Source organism: Eptatretus burgeri, chromosome 1 (genome assembly GCF_056783735.1).
Source record: "Eptatretus burgeri isolate ZD-2024b chromosome 1, Ebu_testis_v1, whole genome shotgun sequence".
Taxonomy (NCBI): domain Eukaryota; kingdom Metazoa; phylum Chordata; class Myxini; order Myxiniformes; family Myxinidae; genus Eptatretus; species Eptatretus burgeri.
In genome coordinates, this window is record NC_140961.1 from 146,682,064 (window position 1) to 146,701,184 (window position 19,121).

General features: G+C 40.8%; 1 long non-coding RNA gene across 1 annotated transcript in view; it reads right to left on the bottom strand.

Moving 5' to 3' along the window:
• Positions 1 to 19,121, bottom strand: part of LOC147035707 (uncharacterized) — an 80,692-nt gene that overhangs the window by 26,711 nt on the left and 34,860 nt on the right. The window contains exon 2 of the long non-coding RNA XR_015062366.1: positions 15,133 to 15,292. This is a non-coding gene — a long non-coding RNA (uncharacterized LOC147035707). The remainder of the gene's footprint in view (positions 1 to 15,132; positions 15,293 to 19,121) is intronic.

Here is a 19,121-nt window from a genome sequence, read left to right on the forward strand (position 1 = left end):
CCGAACATACACATGGCATTCTTTTTGCAATGGAAATCAAATATTGTTTGGAAAGTTCTTCCCACCACTGTTGCAAAAATTCCCACAAATATGTTGCATTTGTAGGTTGCTTTGCTTTCACCCTTCTGTCCATTTCAACCCAAACCAGCTCGATGGGGTTTAAGTCTGGAGACTGTGCTGGCCATTCCATGATTTGAAGCCTACTGTCTTGTTCTTTTTTATTTTTTTTTTTTGTATACCTTGGTCGAGGCTCGTATGAGAGCGAACACACAACTCACAGCAAGGAGGCACGAGACAAGAGGGGCGGGAGTGGAAGGGACAAAACAGTGGGGAACAGACACATTAGGTGAACTGTGGAAGGGAGAGGGATGGGGATGGGACGGGGAACATGGCGAAGAGAAGATGGACATTTCAGGGACTTTCAGGAAGGAAAGCAGGAGAAATGAAGGAAGTGGGCTTGGGTGAATTATCGGGGGTAGAAAAGATCGAGGATTTGGATGGGCGAAGATAAGAGGTGGTGGTGAACAGCTGTTTTGAAAGCCTGGAGGGAAGAATGGGAAAGAATAGAGAGAGGAAGTTTATTCCAAAGGCGGGAAAAAAGAGGAATGAAAGAGTGAAGATGAGCAGTGATTCGTGATTTTGGTAGTTTTACCAGAAGGGGGTTGTTGGCGGACCTTGAGCGCCCTGTGGAAATTTGGGGGGGACAAATCGCAGAGAGAGCAGGGGGGGCAAGGCTGGAGAGGAGTCGGTAGAAGACAGAAAGACCACCGCCCAACCTGCGGTGATTGAGTGAGAGGCCCAAAGACTCAGCCTCATTGCGGGAGATGCCGATGATCTTAAATGCCCTGGTTTCGACAGCGTGAAGCCGAGAAAGGTGGGAGGCAGGAGCACCACCCCAGAGGGGAGAGCAGTACTCCATCAGGCTATGGACAAAAGCTTTGTAAGTGGTCAGGAGCTCAAGAGGGCCGAGGAAGGACTTAGCACGACGGAGGATTTCCAGTCGGCGACTGGCTTTTGAGGCGAGGTTGGAAATGTGACTTTCCCAGGAAAGGTCATGGCAGATAGTGAGACCTAGAAGCTTGAAAGAAAAGACTTCTTCCAGAGGATTGTTGAGAAAGTGGATGGGGGGGTTTTGTAAACGGTCCTTTCGAAGAGACATAGTGAGAGTGTGAGATTTGTCTGGATTGAAAGACATGTTCCACGTGTTGGACCAGTTTGTGATTTTATCCAGATCTGCAGTGAGTGAAGAAGCTGCTGCTTGCCGGTCTGAGGGATGACAGATGGTACGGCAGAGGGTGGAGTCGTCGGCAAAGAGAAATAGAGGATTTTCCAGAGAGTCCGAGAGATCATTGATGAAAACCAGAAAAAGAACAGGGCCCAGAACGCAACCTTGAGGAACTCCAGCCTGCACAGGAAGAGGGGATGAAAGAACTCCATTTAGGGCCACACGTTGACTGCGACAGGAGAGGAAGTCTGCGAGCCATGAGTGGAGATGGCCTTGAATACCATGGGAAGAGAGTTTGGTGAGTAGTGCAGGGTGCCAGACTGTGTCAAAAGCACGTGATATGTCCAGGGATACGGCTCGGATTTCCTGTCTGGCATTGAGGACCTCCATCCATTGATGGGAGAGCAGAAGCAGCATATCCAGGGTAGAGTGACCTGGTCTGAAACCAAATTGATGATTGGAAATCAAGCCATTGGAGAAGAGGAAGGATTTCATATCTGAGGCGATGATGGATTCCATCACCTTGCTGATGATTGGGAGAAGGCTGATTGGTCTGTAGTTACAGGGATCTGTTTTTGCACCTTTTTTATGCAGGGCAGTGATGTTAGCAGATTTCCAAGCAGATGGCAGATGACCTTGGGCAAATGAGAGGGTGAATAGAACAGAGAGAGGGTGAGCAAGAGCAGAAGAGAAGGCTTTGAGGACACGTGGGCTGATGCCGTCTGGACCGGTTGCAGAATCTGACTCAAGGTTTGAAAGCAAGCTCTCCACCTTGTCAGGAGAAAAGGATACAGAGTCCAGGGACAGTTGGGTGCGACTGGGTAAAGTGGGTAGAGATAGTGATGGGTTTAGGACACAAGATTTAGCTGCAAACACCGAGTTTAGACATTCAGCTTTATCACGTGTGGAATCAGCAGTGTGGCCATTTGAGGTAAGCGAGGGGATGGAGGGGGAACATACACCAGAAACAGATTTGATTAAACGCCACCAGGATTTTGAAGAGGGAGAGAGGTTTGAGAGTTCAGACGAGATGAGAAAGATGTTGTTTTCTGGCTCTCCTGAGGGTAGATACACACTTGTTCCGAGCTTTGTGGAAAGAACTGAGATTGCCCTCAGTTGGGTTTGCTTTCCATGAGGCAAAGGCAAGTTGTTTCAGGACAACTGCCTCGCCACAAGCTTCAGTAAACCAAGGGCGGGAGGAAGAGTAAGACAACTGAACACAAGAGGGGATAAATCTGTGCATGAGGGAGAGCAAGTTTCTTTGAAAGAATTCCCAGGATGAGTTGATGTTTGAGAAAGTAGTGATAGGAGACCAGTCTGTAAGTTTGATGGCTGCTCGGAGACCCTGCCAGTCGGCTTGAGTGAAATGCCAGACTCGACGGCGGTGAGGTGGTTCTCTGATAACAGCCAGAGAGATGTCCACTTTGACAAGGACGTGGTCAGAAGAACCAATTGGAGCGAAGGAAGAGCAGCAGATATTGTCAGGGAAATTTGTCAAAATCAGATCCAGAAGAGATGGAGTACCATTGGTTGAGATCCGGGTCGGGAAGTTGACCGATTGAGTCAGTCCCAATGAGTCGCAGAAAGCTTTTCCTGAGGTGCCATGGCAGGTGAGAGAGGTACCCACACCTAGCCAACTGGCGTGATGACAATTGAAGTCACCACATAAGAGGAAGAGAGAGTTTGGATGAGAAGATAGAAGATGGTCCATGTTTTTGGATAGTGAGGTGTAGATGGAGTCATCACTGTTCGGTGGACGGTACAGTACACATATAAACATGAGGTGGGAGTGGAGGGGAAGCCGAAGCCAGAGGTATTCCTGGGGTGTGGGGGAGTGAGAGCAGTGCATGGAGAGTGAGGAAGAGAGTCTTTGATGAAGAGAGCAACTACTCCACCAGGGTGAGGCTCAGGTCTGTTAAACTGGAGGAGGGAGTAACCAGGGAGAGATACTTGGGAGTCAGACACGTCTTGGGGGAGGAAAGTTTCTGTTTGGTTGATTATGTCTGGTTTGTCAGTGGCAACCTGTATGGAAAGATCTGAAAGGTTTGAGCGAAGGCCCCGGATATTTGAGGTCCACACTTTTAATGAAGAGGAAGGGGAGGAGGCTTTGGGTGCAGGAGGTGGAGGGGAGGGGGAGGGTAGGACAAGGGATGAGGGGGGCAGGTAAGGAGGGTTGCTGAAGGAGTGTGGGGTATTGCAGTACAGCAAGGGGAGGGGGCCGAATGAGGAGGAGAAAAGGCTCTGTGGTGCTAGGGGAGAGGGGGAGAAGAGACAAGGAAGAAGGCAGTTGAGGATTTGAGGAGGTGGAGTGAAGAGATGGAGGTGAGAGGGCAGTGGAGGGAGGCAGGTTGGTGGATGAGAGGGGGGGCAACTTTGAGAAGGAAGAGTGAGGGGGATGAAAGGTGGGAGAAAGGTGAGGGGGAAATTTTTGAGAGAGGTGAGAGGGAGGCTTGGAGGGAGAAGAGTGGGATGGTTGCTTTGAGAGTGAGAGTGAGGGGTGAGGGGGGTGAGTTGGCACTGAAGTTGGAAAAAAAGAATGGTTGATGGAAAGCGAGCATCCATGGCAAACTGTGGTTTTTCAAAGTTTTAGGTCAGAGATGCGATTTAACACAATTCTTGATGGATGCAATGAAGGCGAATTCAGAGCATGGAGAGAAGAAGCGCTGTAATAGTTGGATTTTTTAGGCAAGGAATGAAGGAGAGGTCGAAATGAGAGCAGTCTGTTAAAATAGCAGAAGAGTAGTGCATTGTGAAACAGTAAAGAGTACCACACGTGTGAGAGAGGAAGATGCAGCATTATAAGATCGTTTTTGTAGTTTAAAATAATGTATGAGAGAGTTCAACAGATTAGGTCATGGAAAAGTGTTAAAAAAAAAAAAATCGAGGAAGAAGACGAGGAGGAAGTTAAGAGGAAGAAGAAGAAGCAGAATCGGGAGAAGGTGAGCGTGTTGTTGTTGTAGGTTTTTTTTTTTTTTTGAGATAAGAAAGAGATTAGTTGGGAGAATGGGGGATGTTTGGAAAGTGGGGAGGATCAAAATTGAAGGTAATGGGGAGGATAGAAATTGAAGGTAATGGGGAGAAAAAACAAAAAACAAACAAACAAAAAAAAAAACGATCGAACACCGAGTGGAACCGGTAGGCCTCAAGCCTAGGCCTAGGCCTCAAGCACAGGTAAGAACGTCGACAAAAATACTCACAAAATAGCACGATTTTTGAAACAAAACCGAACTAGCAACACACAGTAACATGTAGGTGAGAAAATTAAACAGTTAAAACGGGACAAATAACAACCGGAAACTTAGCTTTGAGAATGTCAGCAGGGAGCCCCAAAGGAGACCTCTCGCTGCTCGAAAACCGGAACCGGAAGTCTTTTCTTCTAAAGTAGTTCTGACATAGCCTGGAAGTATGTTTTGGGTCGTTATCTTGCTGTAGGATGTACCTCTGACCAACTAGGTATAGACCAGAGGGTGTTCTATGATACTGCAAAATGCTGTGGTATCCCTTTTGGTTCAGGGTGCCAGTCATTCTGTTCAAGTTGCCGACACTGTATTCAGCAAGAGAGCACCAGATCACCACGCTTCCTTCTCCATGTTTGACAGTTGGTGTCACACACTGAGGAACAATCCTATCGCCTACTCGACGACATACAAAAACCCTGCGTGATAAACCAAAGATATCACATTTTGATTAATCGGTCCATGAGACCTTCCAGTTTTCAGTAGTCCACTGGCAGTGCTTAGTGGCCCAGGCAAGCTTCTTTTTATTATTTTGCCATCGTATCAATGGCTTTCTTACTGTCACTGGACCTGTCAAACCTGCAGCTCGAAGTCTTCTCTTCACAGTTGAAACTGAGACTTCCTTACTTAGACCAGTGTTAAGCTGTGGTTGAAGCTGCTGTCCTGTGAACCATCTATCATGCAAGCTGTTGACTCTCAGAAACTTGTCTTCTGATTGTGTTGTGGCTTTGGGGCTGCCAGACCTCTTCCTGTCAGAGTTTCCTCTCGTTTCCAAGTGCCATTTGATGGTGTCAGAAACTGTACTCCCTGACACCTTTGCTTCTTTGCAATTTCTCCAAAGGAATCACCTTCACTTTTAATGGTTATAATGGTCTGGCTGTCTTCCTTTGTTAATTGTCTTTTTCTCACCATTATGACAGAAATATACCATTTCCAGCAGTGCAATATTGTCCAAATAATGCTTCAGAGGATGTAGCGACATCGTCTGTTCCAACACTGCTTTTATAGAAACACAGGGTTTGTAACTAATCAATAAAAGTTGGAACACCTGTTGGAATTGTTTGCATCAAGTTTCAAGGCTATATTGACTTCCATTGCTGCAGAACAGCTGGAGTTGCTAACCCATTATTGTTCCCTGAAAAGGGCCTTTTTTAACAACTCTGAAATATACATTATTTCTCATTTTTGGTCACCTAAACTTTTTTTTAACCTCTGGCAGTTTAACGCTTTGCTTTGTACCATTTCATGTTATTCACTGGACTAGAACTGCTTAAATTTCAGTAAAAACTGAAAGATGGGGGTGTTCTAAAACTTGAGATCAGTGGTGTAGAAGAACAACAAGGTACTGGGTTCAACATTGGGAATGTTTCATCTATCAATCTTTATATTCTTAAATCCACTCCACTGAAGGCTTCTTCTTATATTGATTTACCTAAGGATATAAGTAATAAAAAGGCAACAAGTAATATTAAAAATACTAATAATAAATGCTTTCTCTGGAGTTTCTTAACACATCTTTATCCACAGGAAAGGGACTGTGAAAGAGTTTCAAAGTATAAGGAATATGATAAATTAGAAACTGGGGATCTCGGCATCTCAAGAGGAGAAGCCATGAGCTTAAAAGATATAACAAACTCTGAGAATATGAATAACTCATCAATAAATGTTTGTTTGAACTGATAAAAACAAAATCCATATTCTAATGAGTTAGTCATATTATATCCATTGATAACTCTTGGTCAAATGACATTATTTCACTATCTAGATATGTAGATCTCCTTTATTTCACAAATAAAAGAACCGCTCATTAAGCTTCCATCAAAAACTTTTATTGATTGGTGAGTAGTGAAGTTTACAAATCAAAGCATAAATCTTATCCTGGTAAGAGATGTCTCAAGATCTTTTGATCTCAACAATGACTTGATAAGCATTTGAAGTATTGTTCTATTCATAAAGCAGCAGTTGTTGAGATGCGATCGCCCGGTCTACCCTCCACGTGGGTACTTAGGTAGGTCGAGTTTGGCGAACAACCCTATCCCACGCGGGGGGCCGATTGGCACGATCGTGGTGAGGCCGAAAGGCCCACCCGTGACTAGCTCCTGGCGTTAGTCTGAGAGGGTCACGACAGAATTGTCCGTCCGGTGGGCGACATGCCGCAATTCGAGTCACGTGGCCGTTCGCACGCCGGCGGGCGCGAATTCGCAACAATATCATAAGTTGGAGTTGTATCAAGGACCTGATGCTGCTGATGAATTTGTTGAAAGGATTTAAGATGATTGTATTAAGCTAAATAAAATTGTCAGAAACAAAAAAAAACCCTTAACTTATATCCAAATGAAGAGAAAGAATTTGAATAAGCAAGGATTTTTAATATCTGCTCAGAGGCTTTGTTAAAAACTGATAAAAGGGTTAGAGATCATTGCAGCATAACGGGGAAATATAGAGGAGGAGCTCATAATAATTGTAATCTTAACAAGTCTGAAGACGACGATGGTTCACGAGCAGTATTTCACGATGTAGATTGTTTCAGAAGTCAAGGATGAGACAATATGATAATGTTTGACCAAGTTATAAAAATGATCAACATGATGTGGTACGAGTGATAGGTTATTAGCTGCAAAATGTCGAAAAGCAGGTTTCCATCAACAACTTTCAAAATTTGACCTTTGCATAACCTTTAAAGGTCACAAAACAATGTTGTGGAAATTAAAATAAGGAAACAGGATACGTGCTATATCTTATTGGAGTTAGTTCGTCGAAGAAGGTCGAAAACCCGGTTTGATTCCCACAACTTTGAAAATTTGACCTTTCTGAACTCGAAAGGTCAAAGGTCAAGGATTATGACCTTTGGTGCAAAACTTCCTATGGAACATTCCAGGAACAATATAATTTATTGTTCCTGGAACATTCATATTGGCTTTATGGCATTTTGCACTCCTCGGATTACTATAATTTGATGAAATCAGCGTAAAAACAAACTTGAAGGGGGCGCTACGGGCAAGGTGTTCGGAGATAGAGCAAAATAGTTTCAAGACTTTAGGTGGGGAATGACCTCAATATTATGCATAAAAAATATTGTCATCCGAGCTCTCAAAGTTTGGGCGGTCGTATGATTTTTATGTCAAAATTCAAAATTTTCTAAGTTCCTGACCTTGTGACCTTGACACAAAATGAAAAATCGAGCTCCCTGGGCCTCTGCAGGTGCCATTAGGCTAACCAAATACCGAAACCCCTGACAGATTCGACAAACCCCTCAGAGAAGATAGATTTTTACATCAAAATTCGCAATTTTCTAAGTTCGTGACCTCCTGGCCTTTTCCTTGGGATGAAAATGAAAAAAAATTGATCTCTGTGGGGCTATGCAGGTGCCATTGTGCTAACCAAGTACCAAAACCCGAGCCAGATTTGACAAACCCCTCGGAGAAAATTTTTTTATGTCAAAATTCGCATTTTTCAAAGTTCGTGATCTTGTGACCTTGACCTTGGGAGGAAAATGAAAAATCGAGCTCCGTGGGGCTATGCAGGTGCCATTGGGCTAACCAAATACCGAAACCCCTGTCAGATTTGACAAACCCCCTCGGAGAATATGTAACTAGAAACCGGCTACCCCCTAAAAACACGTTTTTTGGGCGTGGCACCGCCCATAATGGGTGCACCACGCCCATTTTCAGGAAAACACAACTAGATCATGATATAAACCTCCCACCATAATTTTATCAGGATCGGATCACAACCCACGGAGCTATGCTCGGGACAGACAGACAGCAATAACGAATATAGTGGTCACTTATTTTTTCTTGAAAATATTTTTCACTTTTTTCGTGAACCAATTATTTTTTTCTTGAAAATATTTTTTCAATTATTTTGTGAAGCAATTATAGAATCCTGACATTCATACCTGTATTTATTCATAATAATTGTCATTATGATACGCATCTCTTAATAAAAGAACTAAGTAAGACTCCTGGAAAGATAATAGCAATTACAAATACAGATCAAAATTACATCTCATTTACAAAACAGATTTATACTCGTGGAATGGGTGTAAATACAAATATTAGATTTCTTGACTCATAAATTTATGACAAGCCCTCAAAGTTCTTTGGTTTCAAACATCTCCTCTTTTCCTATACTTTCTAGTGAATTTAGGACTGAAGCCGACTTGGGTAAAGACCTTTCTCAACTTACTAAAAAGGGGCATTTACCCATATGATTATGTGGATTCCTTTGAAAGATTTGAAGAAACAAGACTTCCTCCTCGAAAGCATTTTCATTACAAGTTAGGAAGATGTCATATTATGGGTGAAGAATATGAAAGAGCAAAACAAGTTTGGAAAGAGTTTGAGATAAAGAGTATGGGTGAATATCATGACCTTTATTTAATAACTGATATTTTATTACTCGCTGATGTGTTTGAGAAATTGAGAAGTTTGGTAAAATAAGTTTTCGTATGGACTTGATCCTGTCCATTGGTATACATCTCCTGGACCAGACTAGAGTGCTATATTAAAAAAGACGAAACAACCCCTTGATCTTCTAAGTGATGGAGATATGCTCTTGATGATTGAGAAGGCTAAAAGAGGAGGAATTTCAAAAGTTTGTTCAAAGAGATATGCTAAGGAAAATAATAAATATCTTCCATACTTCTCATCTGATAAGCCCACATCTTACTTAATGTACATTGATGCTTATAACTTATATGGCTGGGCAATGTCTGAATCTAAACCCGATGGTAATTTTAAATGGGTGAAAGAATACGAGTTAAAATCTATCTTCGATGATATAATCTCCACAAGTCAAGAAGATTTAGACAAACGCGATTATGGGTATTATATTGAAGTAGATTTCAGCTATCCTCGAAAACTTCATAACAAACATAAAGACCTTCCTTATGGTGTTGAAAAAGAGATCCCCAATTGAGAGCTATTCGGTGGTTATCAACAACATTTCTGTAGTTATTCAAATGAGTTTAAATATATTCCGACACCTAAATTACTCTCAACAATGTTTGATAAAGAGATGTTTGTTTTACATCAAAGAAATCTAAAGCAATTTAGAGAAGCAGGAATACAAGTTTAAAAAGTAAATAGGGCACTAAAGTTTAGTCAAAGTCATTGGTTATGTCAATATCTTGATTGTAATGCGAGGATGAGAACAAAGGCGAATGATGATTTTGAGAAGGACTTTTACAAAATTGATGAAACAATGGAAAATATAAGGAACAGACAAAATGGAAGACTTGCAACAACTTGGGAGCAGGCAGAGAAGTTGATAAATAAACCATGCATTAAAAGAGTGGAAATATTTACAGATATTTTTGTTTTTTCATTTGAATAAAGAGAGTATACAGATGGATAAACCGTTTTATGTGGGAAGATCTGCTTTAGATTTTTCAAAGTATTTAATGTATGATTATTTTATAATAATCAAAAGAAAAGATATGGTGAGAATATTGTATTGCTATATATGGATACAGATAGCTTCATACTACAGATAACTACAGATTATGTTTATGAGGGTATGAAAGAAGATGAAGATTTTTTGATACAAGTAATTATGAACCGAAGAACCACTTTTTTCAAATAAGAAAGAAAAGGTTGTTGGTAAATTTAAAGATGAATGAGATGAAAATATACCAAGTGTCTCTCCTAAAATATACTAAGTGTCTCTCTCACACTCTCACTATGTGTCTCTGAAAGACGTTTTGGACCCCCTCCCCCCCCAACGAGTTTCTCAACAATCCTCTGGAAGAAGTCCTTTCTTTCAGGCTTCTGGGTCTCACTATCTACCATGATCTTTCCTGGGAGTGGCACATTTCCAACCTGGCCTCCAGAGATTGTCGCTGACTGGGAATTCTCCATCGTGCAAAGTCCCTCCTTGGCCCACCTGAGCTCCTGACTACATGCAAAGCTTTCATCCACAGCCTGTTGGAGTACTGCTCTCCCCTGGGCTGGTGCTCCTGCCTCTCACCTTTCTCAGGGATTCATGCAGTCGAAACCAAGGCATTTCGGATCATTGGTATCTCCCACAATGAGGCTGAGTCCTTGGGCCTCTCTCACCGCAGGAGGGTCGGTGGTCTTTCTGTCTTCTACCGTCTCCTCTCTGGTCTCGCCCACCCCCTGCTCTGTCTGCAATTTGTCCCCACCATATTTCGGCAGGGCGCTCAAGGTCCACTAACAACCCCCTTCTGGTAATACTACCAAAATCACGAATCACTGCTCACCTTCACTCTTTCATTCCTCTTTTTTCCTGCCTTTGGAATAAACTCACTCACTCTGTTAAATCCCAATCTTCCCTCCAGTCAGGTATGGCCAGACGGAGGCCCCTGGAGTACCGGCGGAAAGTGGACGCAGCGACGTGCTGTTCTGGCACATGCTCCCATACCTGACCTGACCTGACCTCCAGGCCTTCAAAACAGCTGTTCACCACCACCACCTCTTATCACCCCCCATTCAAATCCTCAATCTTTTCTACCCTCGTTTATCCAACCCAAACCCACCTCCTTCAAATTTCCTGCTTTCCTTCCAGAAAGTCCACCCCATGTTCCTTGCCCCATCCCTCTCCCTTCCACAGATCTCCAAACATCTCTGTTCCCCAGTGTTTTGACCTTCCCACGCCCCTCGTTTCATGCCCCCCTTGCTGTGCGTTGTGCGTTTGCTCTCATACGAGCCTTGACAAGGTATTCAAAAAAAAAGAGAAGAAAAAAAAAAAGTGAATTTGTAGGTATTAGATCAAAGGCATATGCTTATAAATACTTAACGAGAGGGATAAATGAATTCAAATGTCAAAAGCAACTTAACAATCTCAAGAAGAGTGTATTCAAAGAGACCATGAACTTTCAACATTAACTTGAATGTGTATGGAAGATAAAGGATGTACATCGAGAGATGAAACTTATTCGAAATTATAAACATGAAATATTCTTATCGACTGTTCGTAAGAACGCTCTAACAGCATTGGATGATGAAAGATAAATAATGAGTAATGGAATACATACATTACTTATGGGTTTAAAGTGTAAGTATTAATAAAAAAAAAACAATTGGGGTGAAGGTTTTAACATGCTGCAGCTGCATTATTTTAAATTTATGAATAACTTAAGTTATTCCTGAAAAAAACACTCATTATATCCACTCAATTTGATTAAAGAAATGATCACATGAAAGACTATGGAAAATGTTCGGAGTAAACAAAACATAAGGCTTGCTAAATATAGGAAACAAGCATCAAAATGAATTAATAAACCAAGTTTTCAAAGGGTTTCGAAAAAGGAATACAATAAGAAGTTAAACACATCATTTATATACAGAGGAGGGAAATAAGAAAGCAAAGGGGACTTTTATATACAGTGTTGGCTGGTGTGTTGGCTTAATGGTTAAGGGGGTGGGCTTGGGATCCGAGGATCCTGAGTTCAAATCCCACCCGGCTGTTGAATTAATACCAGGCTGTTGAATTAATACCAGATATAGGCAGTTGACTCTGCCTGTCATCCTTCCGAGGTTAGCAAAATGAGTGCCAGCATGCTTGTATACTGTCGGAGTGGTGACCCATCTAGGATTGTGCCCAATTGCCAGAGACTGCTTTGGCAGCACCAATGCTCTGCACAGAGTAAGGTCCCAATGGATTGATGGAGGTTATATATTTATATATGGTGGGGGGGGGGGTGGAATAAGAAAGCAATGGGGTGGTGGGGGGGGGGGCTAAAGGGCAACCACTGCATTATTTTTTATTGATGAATAAATTAAGTTTTTCCTGAAAATACAACATACTCTTATTATGACTACTCAATTTAATTAAGTACTCAATTGACTACCCCCAGTAGGGGGAGTAGCATCAAAAGGAAGCGCATTACCGAAGTAATATGTACCAGTTTTAAAAGAAGAAATATGAATGAGCGTCAGCGAGCAAATATTGCGACTTTGAGAAATGGTAGATATTACTGTGGCAAAACCTCCCTTTTGATAATACTCACACTCTCCTCTAAGCTGTCTAGCCTGAGTTCCAATCCCAAACCAGTTGTCATCTCGGTGTCATCCCATCATTTCACAGGCAGGGTGATTCAACAATGTGCGGGATTTCACAGATGGATGTTAAGCTGGCGTCTCATCTGCAGTATTAGTTGGTGGACTTTAAAGATCCCACAGTGTCCTTCATGAAGAGTAGGTGAGCTATCGGGGCACCCTAAATAAATTACAAATTCCTGCCTAAACCAGAGATGAATGTCTTGCCTAGCCAGCTGGTTGGTGAAAGATTTGGGCCAAGCTTCCATCAGCCAACCCCACAATCACGTGAGAATAATTGTGGATGTTAAACAAGAAGGATATTAACAAACCACCACAGGTGCGCAAGTAAACATGATACCATCCCCCCCCCCCCCACCCACAAAATCAGCCCCTACTCGCCAGTTTCTCTGCTCTATAATAGATGAAAAACAAAGACCCACTTACATCTCTCACCTACCGATGGAGGGATAACCAATGAGCACTCACCTAATTAATTACCCCAGGTTGCTAGTATTATATAAATAAATCGACTCCTCCCATGCTCTTCCAGCTGAAGAAAGCTACACAAAGCAACACTGAAAAGCAACACATGGCAAATCCTTTGCAGTTTCATACCCGTCCCAGAGTTCATCTGCAACTGTAAAGGCATTCATAAATAGTACACACATGAGAATCCCAATGCTACACACCTCATCAGCTGCTGGAACAGTTTCATCACTTATTGATGAATCATCAGCGACAGCGCAGACAGAAACGCATAACACTGAGGCTCCCAAGCATGTACCATGTGCAAATGTCTAAAAGCAGTCAAAACATAAATTAAAAATCGCACCTGTGCCCGAAGGAAGTGGTTAAGTTTGGCATTTTTAATAGGAAATAGGCACAGCCTTGAAACAAACAATAGCCATAAAAATTACAGTTTAGAAGCCTTCAGAATTACAGTTTAGAATTACTTTTAGAATCACCCTTTAGACCACTTTATAAATATAATTTAGCATCCTTTAGAATTGCTCTTTAGAACCCTTCAGAATTACCATTGAGAGCCCATCCAAACCACCCTTCAGAACTCTACCAAACCACCCTTCAGAACACTTTAGAACCCTTTAGAAGAATTACCCTTTGGGAACTTTTAAATTTCTCCTTCAGAATTACCCATGAGAACCAACCTTTAGACCGCTTTGGAATAACCCTTTAGATCCCTTCAGAATTACCCTTTAGAACCACCCTTTGGACCACTTTAGAAATACCATTTAGCATCCTTTAGACATACCCTTTGAAACAATTTAGAATTACCCTTTCAAACACTTGAGAATTACCCTTTCAAACCCTTTATAATTACCCTTTCAAACCGTCTAGAATTACCCTTGAGAACACATTAGAATTACCTTTTGGAAACTTTTACAATTACCCTTTAGAACCATTTAGAATTACCCTTTAAAACCATTTAGAATTCTCTTTGAGAATCCTTTACAATTACCTTTCGAACCCTTTAGAATTACCCTTCAGGACCCTTTCAAACCACCCTTTATACCCTACTAGATTTAGCCTTTCAAACGATTTGGAAGAATTATCCTTGAGGAATTTTTAGAATTACCCTTTCAGCCCCTTTAGAATTACCTTTGAGAATTACCCATTAGAACCATCCTTTAGACTGCTTCAGAATTACCCTCGAGAACCATTTAGAATTACAGTACCATTTAGACCACTTTAGAACCACCCTTTAGACTGCTTTAGAAATACCCCTCAGCATCCTTTAGAATCACCCTATAGACCACTATAGAATTACCCTTTAGAAAAATTACCCTTTAGGAACATTTAGAATTACCCTTTAGAAGCCTTTCGAGTTACTGGTGGGTTCGTTGGTTCATTGGACCAAATTTAGACTGGTCTTCAAGGACTTGTTGCATACCTGCCTGATGTACTAATTGATCATTGGTTTTCTTTTCATCAAGCTCAGATGTGCTTGGGCCAGGGTGGAGATTATACGTTTATTATTATTGCCAAATGATACAACCATTATGATTGTTGTTAATGTTATTTGTATTAATTAATATATGGTTGGTTGCAATGTTATCTGGGTCTTATGGGTCTTTTATGTCTTTGCGGTTCTCAAGGTTTTCTTTCTCCTCTGGAACTTTTGGGTCTTTGGGGTCTTTTGGGACATCTGGGCCTTATGGGTCCTTGGGTGCTTTTGGTTTTTGGGGGTTTAGGGTTATTTGGGGTCTTTTGGAAATTAGAGGTCTTTGGGAACTTTTGGTTCTTTTGGATCCTCAGGATCTTATGAGTCTTCAGGGGCTTTTGGGTACTCAGGGATTTTTGGGTCCTTGGGATATTTTGTGTCTTTTGGGTCCTCTGTCACTTTTGGGTCATCTGGGTCATTTGGGAGTTTTGGGGCATATGTTGCCTTCTTCTTCTTTAAAAATATAAATAAAATATATATATATATATATATATATATATATATATATATATATATATATATATATATATATATATATATATATATATAAAAATTGTTCTGTTGTTTACCTTGCTATTATTGAGGTGTTCAGTATTGTTTTTAGACCAATGGTTTCGTGGTTTCACTTTTACCAGGAAATCTTGAAATCCAGAAATTTCTCTGAACCTTTGTACAAAACCAATCGTGCCCTTTAAGATATGTGCATACCGCAATGAAGAAAACTGCTGGGATATGAGCCAGGCAGACGTTGCTATCCATGTTTTCCCTGTCACGTTTTGTAACAGTAGCTCCTCAATCAAAGGCAATGCATGTTGTTCATTTGAGTACAAGATGATTACGTGTGCACTTGTTTCCTTCACGAGTTTGCCTTCATTTCCACAAAAAGAAATGATTAACAACATAATCAGGAATTTAATGTTTTTCAAGGGGAACAATATTTTAAATAAGAAACAACAGTCAAGACAGAGCATATTTATACATAATGATCCTGCATAGGCTGTATCAATTTGGATATAAGAATCAATGACATTTAATATTGCACAACTATGTGCAGACTCATACGATGACTTACAAAGTGATTACAATATCCTTTCCAATCCCTTCTGCAACAGGTAAGGCAAACTAGGATTCTCTAGTTTTGTGGAGCTGGACCATTGACTCCAAGCCCAGCTTTTGGTGAGGTGATTACTATGTTTAGACATTTGAAGTTTCAACTCTATGGCCACTGATTTGGCAAGTAAGTACTGTCTAAAGCAACTAATTATCTATGCAGTTTTGCAGAAAAATAGAACCAGTACATTGAAGTCATTGACAACTACATTGAAAAATAAATAGAGCTGACATTACTTGTGTGACTGATTCGATATGATTCATTGACCTTTCTCAAAGTCCCTCATAGTTCCTGAACTTGATTGGAAAAAAAAAGTCATTCTCGTTTTAAGCTTGAAGAAAAAGCACCAGGACTGATTACCTCTTGTGTTGGTGTATCTGTTCATGAAAATTGCTCAATTCAGAGGCAGACACCATTGTAGGTCCAGAATAAATATTTCAATAAAATTGCAGTAATGCCTCCAGGGACGGAAAGCCAAAAAGGGCTATTTTAAATTGGGGAGGTACATATTTAGAAAATGGGAGTTGTGGGACGTATTCACCACACAAACCTCACAATTTTATGTGGAAGTGAATGGGGGGGGGGAGGAGGAGTATGGGAAAATCTTTCTGACATTCTCTCAATTCCCTCTCCAAAATCTGACTTCTCCCCCAGATGAGCTCAACAGTAACAATGATGACAAGTCTGAAGACGACAATGGTTCACGAGCGGTATTTGACGATGTAGATTGTTTCAGAAGTCAAGGATGAGATAATGTGATAATTTTTGACCGAGTTATAAAAATGATCAACATGATGTGGTACGAGTGACAGGTTATTAGCTGCAAAATGTCGAAAACCCGGTATCGTTCAACAACTTTCAAAACTTGACCTTTGCATAACCTTTAAAGGTCACAAAACAATGTTGTGTACATGAAAATAAGGAAACAGGATATGTGATATAGCTTATTGGAGTCAGTTTATCGAAGAAGGTCGAAAACCCGGTTCGATTCGCACAACTTTGAAAATTTTAGCTTTGTGAACCTTAAAGGTCAAAGGTCAAAGGTCAATGATTATGACCTTTGGGGCAAAACTTCCTCTGGAACATTCCAGGAACAATATAACGTCATACAGGCTATATGGCATTTCGCACTCCTCGGATTAACCAGACTTTGATGAAATCAGCGTAAAAACAAACTTGAAGGGGGCGCCACGGGCAAGGTGTTCGAGAAAGATCAAAATGGTTTCAAGACTTTAGGTGTGGAATGACCTCAAGATTATGCATTAAAAATATTGTCATCCTAGTTCTCAAAGTTTGGGCGGTCGTATGATTTTTATGTCAAAATTCGCAATTTTCTGAGTTTGTGATCTTGTGAACTTGACCTTGGGACGAAAATGAAAAATCGAGCTCCGTGGGGCTATGCAGGAGTTGGGTGAATATACTGATTCTGGCTCACTTTCCCCCATGTTAATGAATGGGGGATTTTCAGCGATTCATTTTTTTTCCCAAAAATAAACCCCCTTTTTATCCCAAGGTACATTTATTTGTCTCCCCTTTTAACTGAGGGGCACTCTTTTCAAATAACCAATGCAATAAGATAAAGATTTGTTCAAGTAGAAAAGTAGTAATGTGATTTGTTAAAGGTGATTCTAAAGAAATATTTAAAACATGTAAGTGAATGGAGATTTTAATACCCTCCCCTTTAAACCGAGGAGCACTTTTTTCAAATAACCAATGCATATTGTTTAGCTCACTCATTGAACCTATAAAGATTTGTTCATTCTCAAATTTTAAGGGGATTTTTTTTAAGGGGATAAGGGGATCCCATTCTTCCCTCCAGGCTTTCAAAACAGCTGTTCACCACCACCTCTTATCTTCCCCCATCCAAATCCTCGATCTTTTCTACCCCCGATAATCCACCCAAGCCCACTTCCTTCATTTCTCCTGCTTTCCTTCCTGAAAGTCCCTGAAATGTCCATCTTCTCTTCGCCATGTTCCCCGTCCCATCCCCATCCCTCTCCCTTCCACAGTTCACCTAATGTGTCTGTTACCCACTGTTTTGTCCCTTCCACTCCCGCCCCTCTTGTCTCATGCCTCCTTGCTGTGAGTTGTGTGTTAGCTCTCATACGAGCCTCGACCAAGGTATGCAAAAAAAAAAAAAAAAAAAAATTCCTTCAATAGTTTAATTTTCTTTGCAAAATAATCCCATCTAAAATATTTAAAAATAAAACATTTGAATCTTTATATTTAAGATAACCCTTTTTTGCCATTATGAAATGATAAACTTCTCTTAATGCTCTCGTCTGACTACCTCCTGAGCTTCAGATTATTTTTTGTGTAAGCCACGCCCACTTTTCATAAGCCCGCCCACTTCTTCATATGCCCCACCCACTTTTCATGAAGTATTTTTCTAAGCCCCGCCCACTTTTACGAAGCCCCACCTACTCTTACATCATTTCCAGTTCATCTCTCACTCACAAAGAAATCACTAGAAAAATCGAGAATGTTATGGTTTTGAAAATTTCCCAAGGAAGGCTTGCCTAGGCTTTCCTGGGGTTGCCCAGGGAAACCAGTCTTTCTGTATGAAAGCTTGAAACCCAGACTCCATTTGAAACATTTTTTTACTGACAATGGAGTGATGTACTGAGCTTGGAGTTCCTTGGAGTTCTACTACTTTTATGGAACTAAACCTTGAAGTTGATGAACTGGATTCAAACCTCTTATTTGATGAGGTAAGATTTTATTTTCCTATTTACAGTATGATTTAAGCATCGACTCATTTAATAATTAAATCACTTAATTAATACATTATTATTTTCTCTCACAGGAAATTGTATCTGAAAATACCGATTTTGCTACAACTTGGGGTGAAATTGTTGGCTTGGTTGAAGACCTTGTGAGCGACCAAGACCCACAGAACGAGCTCGACCTTGATGGCCCAACCAAAGAGTTATACCTTGGAGACCAGAAAAATCCTTAAAAAGAGTTTTGCAGCAATAGTACTCATTGTGAGTTATCAAGACAATGCCCACTGAACAAGTTACACCTTGATGAGCCAGAATACAAGTTTTACCTTGAAGACTCACAAGTTTTGAAAAAAAAAAATCAGTAAATGAGTTCTGCCTTGATGGTTTAAATAACTACCTTTTTCGACTTGGGAAAAGGGTTCTGCCAAGATGGTTCAAAATATGGAACCTACCTTGGAGACTCACAAATTTCAGACATTTTGAACAATGGAGATTTCCTTGATGATCCACAGTTATATTATGTGAGATCTATCACTGAAATATAAAAAAAAAATTGGAAAAATGGAGTTTTCCTTGATGATCCACAGTTATACTATGTGAGATCTATCACTGAAACCCATAAAAATTGGAAAAATGGAGTTTTCCTTGATGATCCACAGTTATACGATGTGAGATCTATCACCGAAACCCACAATATTTCTGGAAATTGTGGTTCTTCCTTGGAGTCTTGGATAGATGGTTATATTTTTGGAGACTTGAAATGTGGGTTCTGGCTTGATAACTCACAATGTGATACATATCTTGGAAACTCAACAGGAATGTGGTTATACCTTGGAGACTTGGAAAGTTGGGTTTATTTT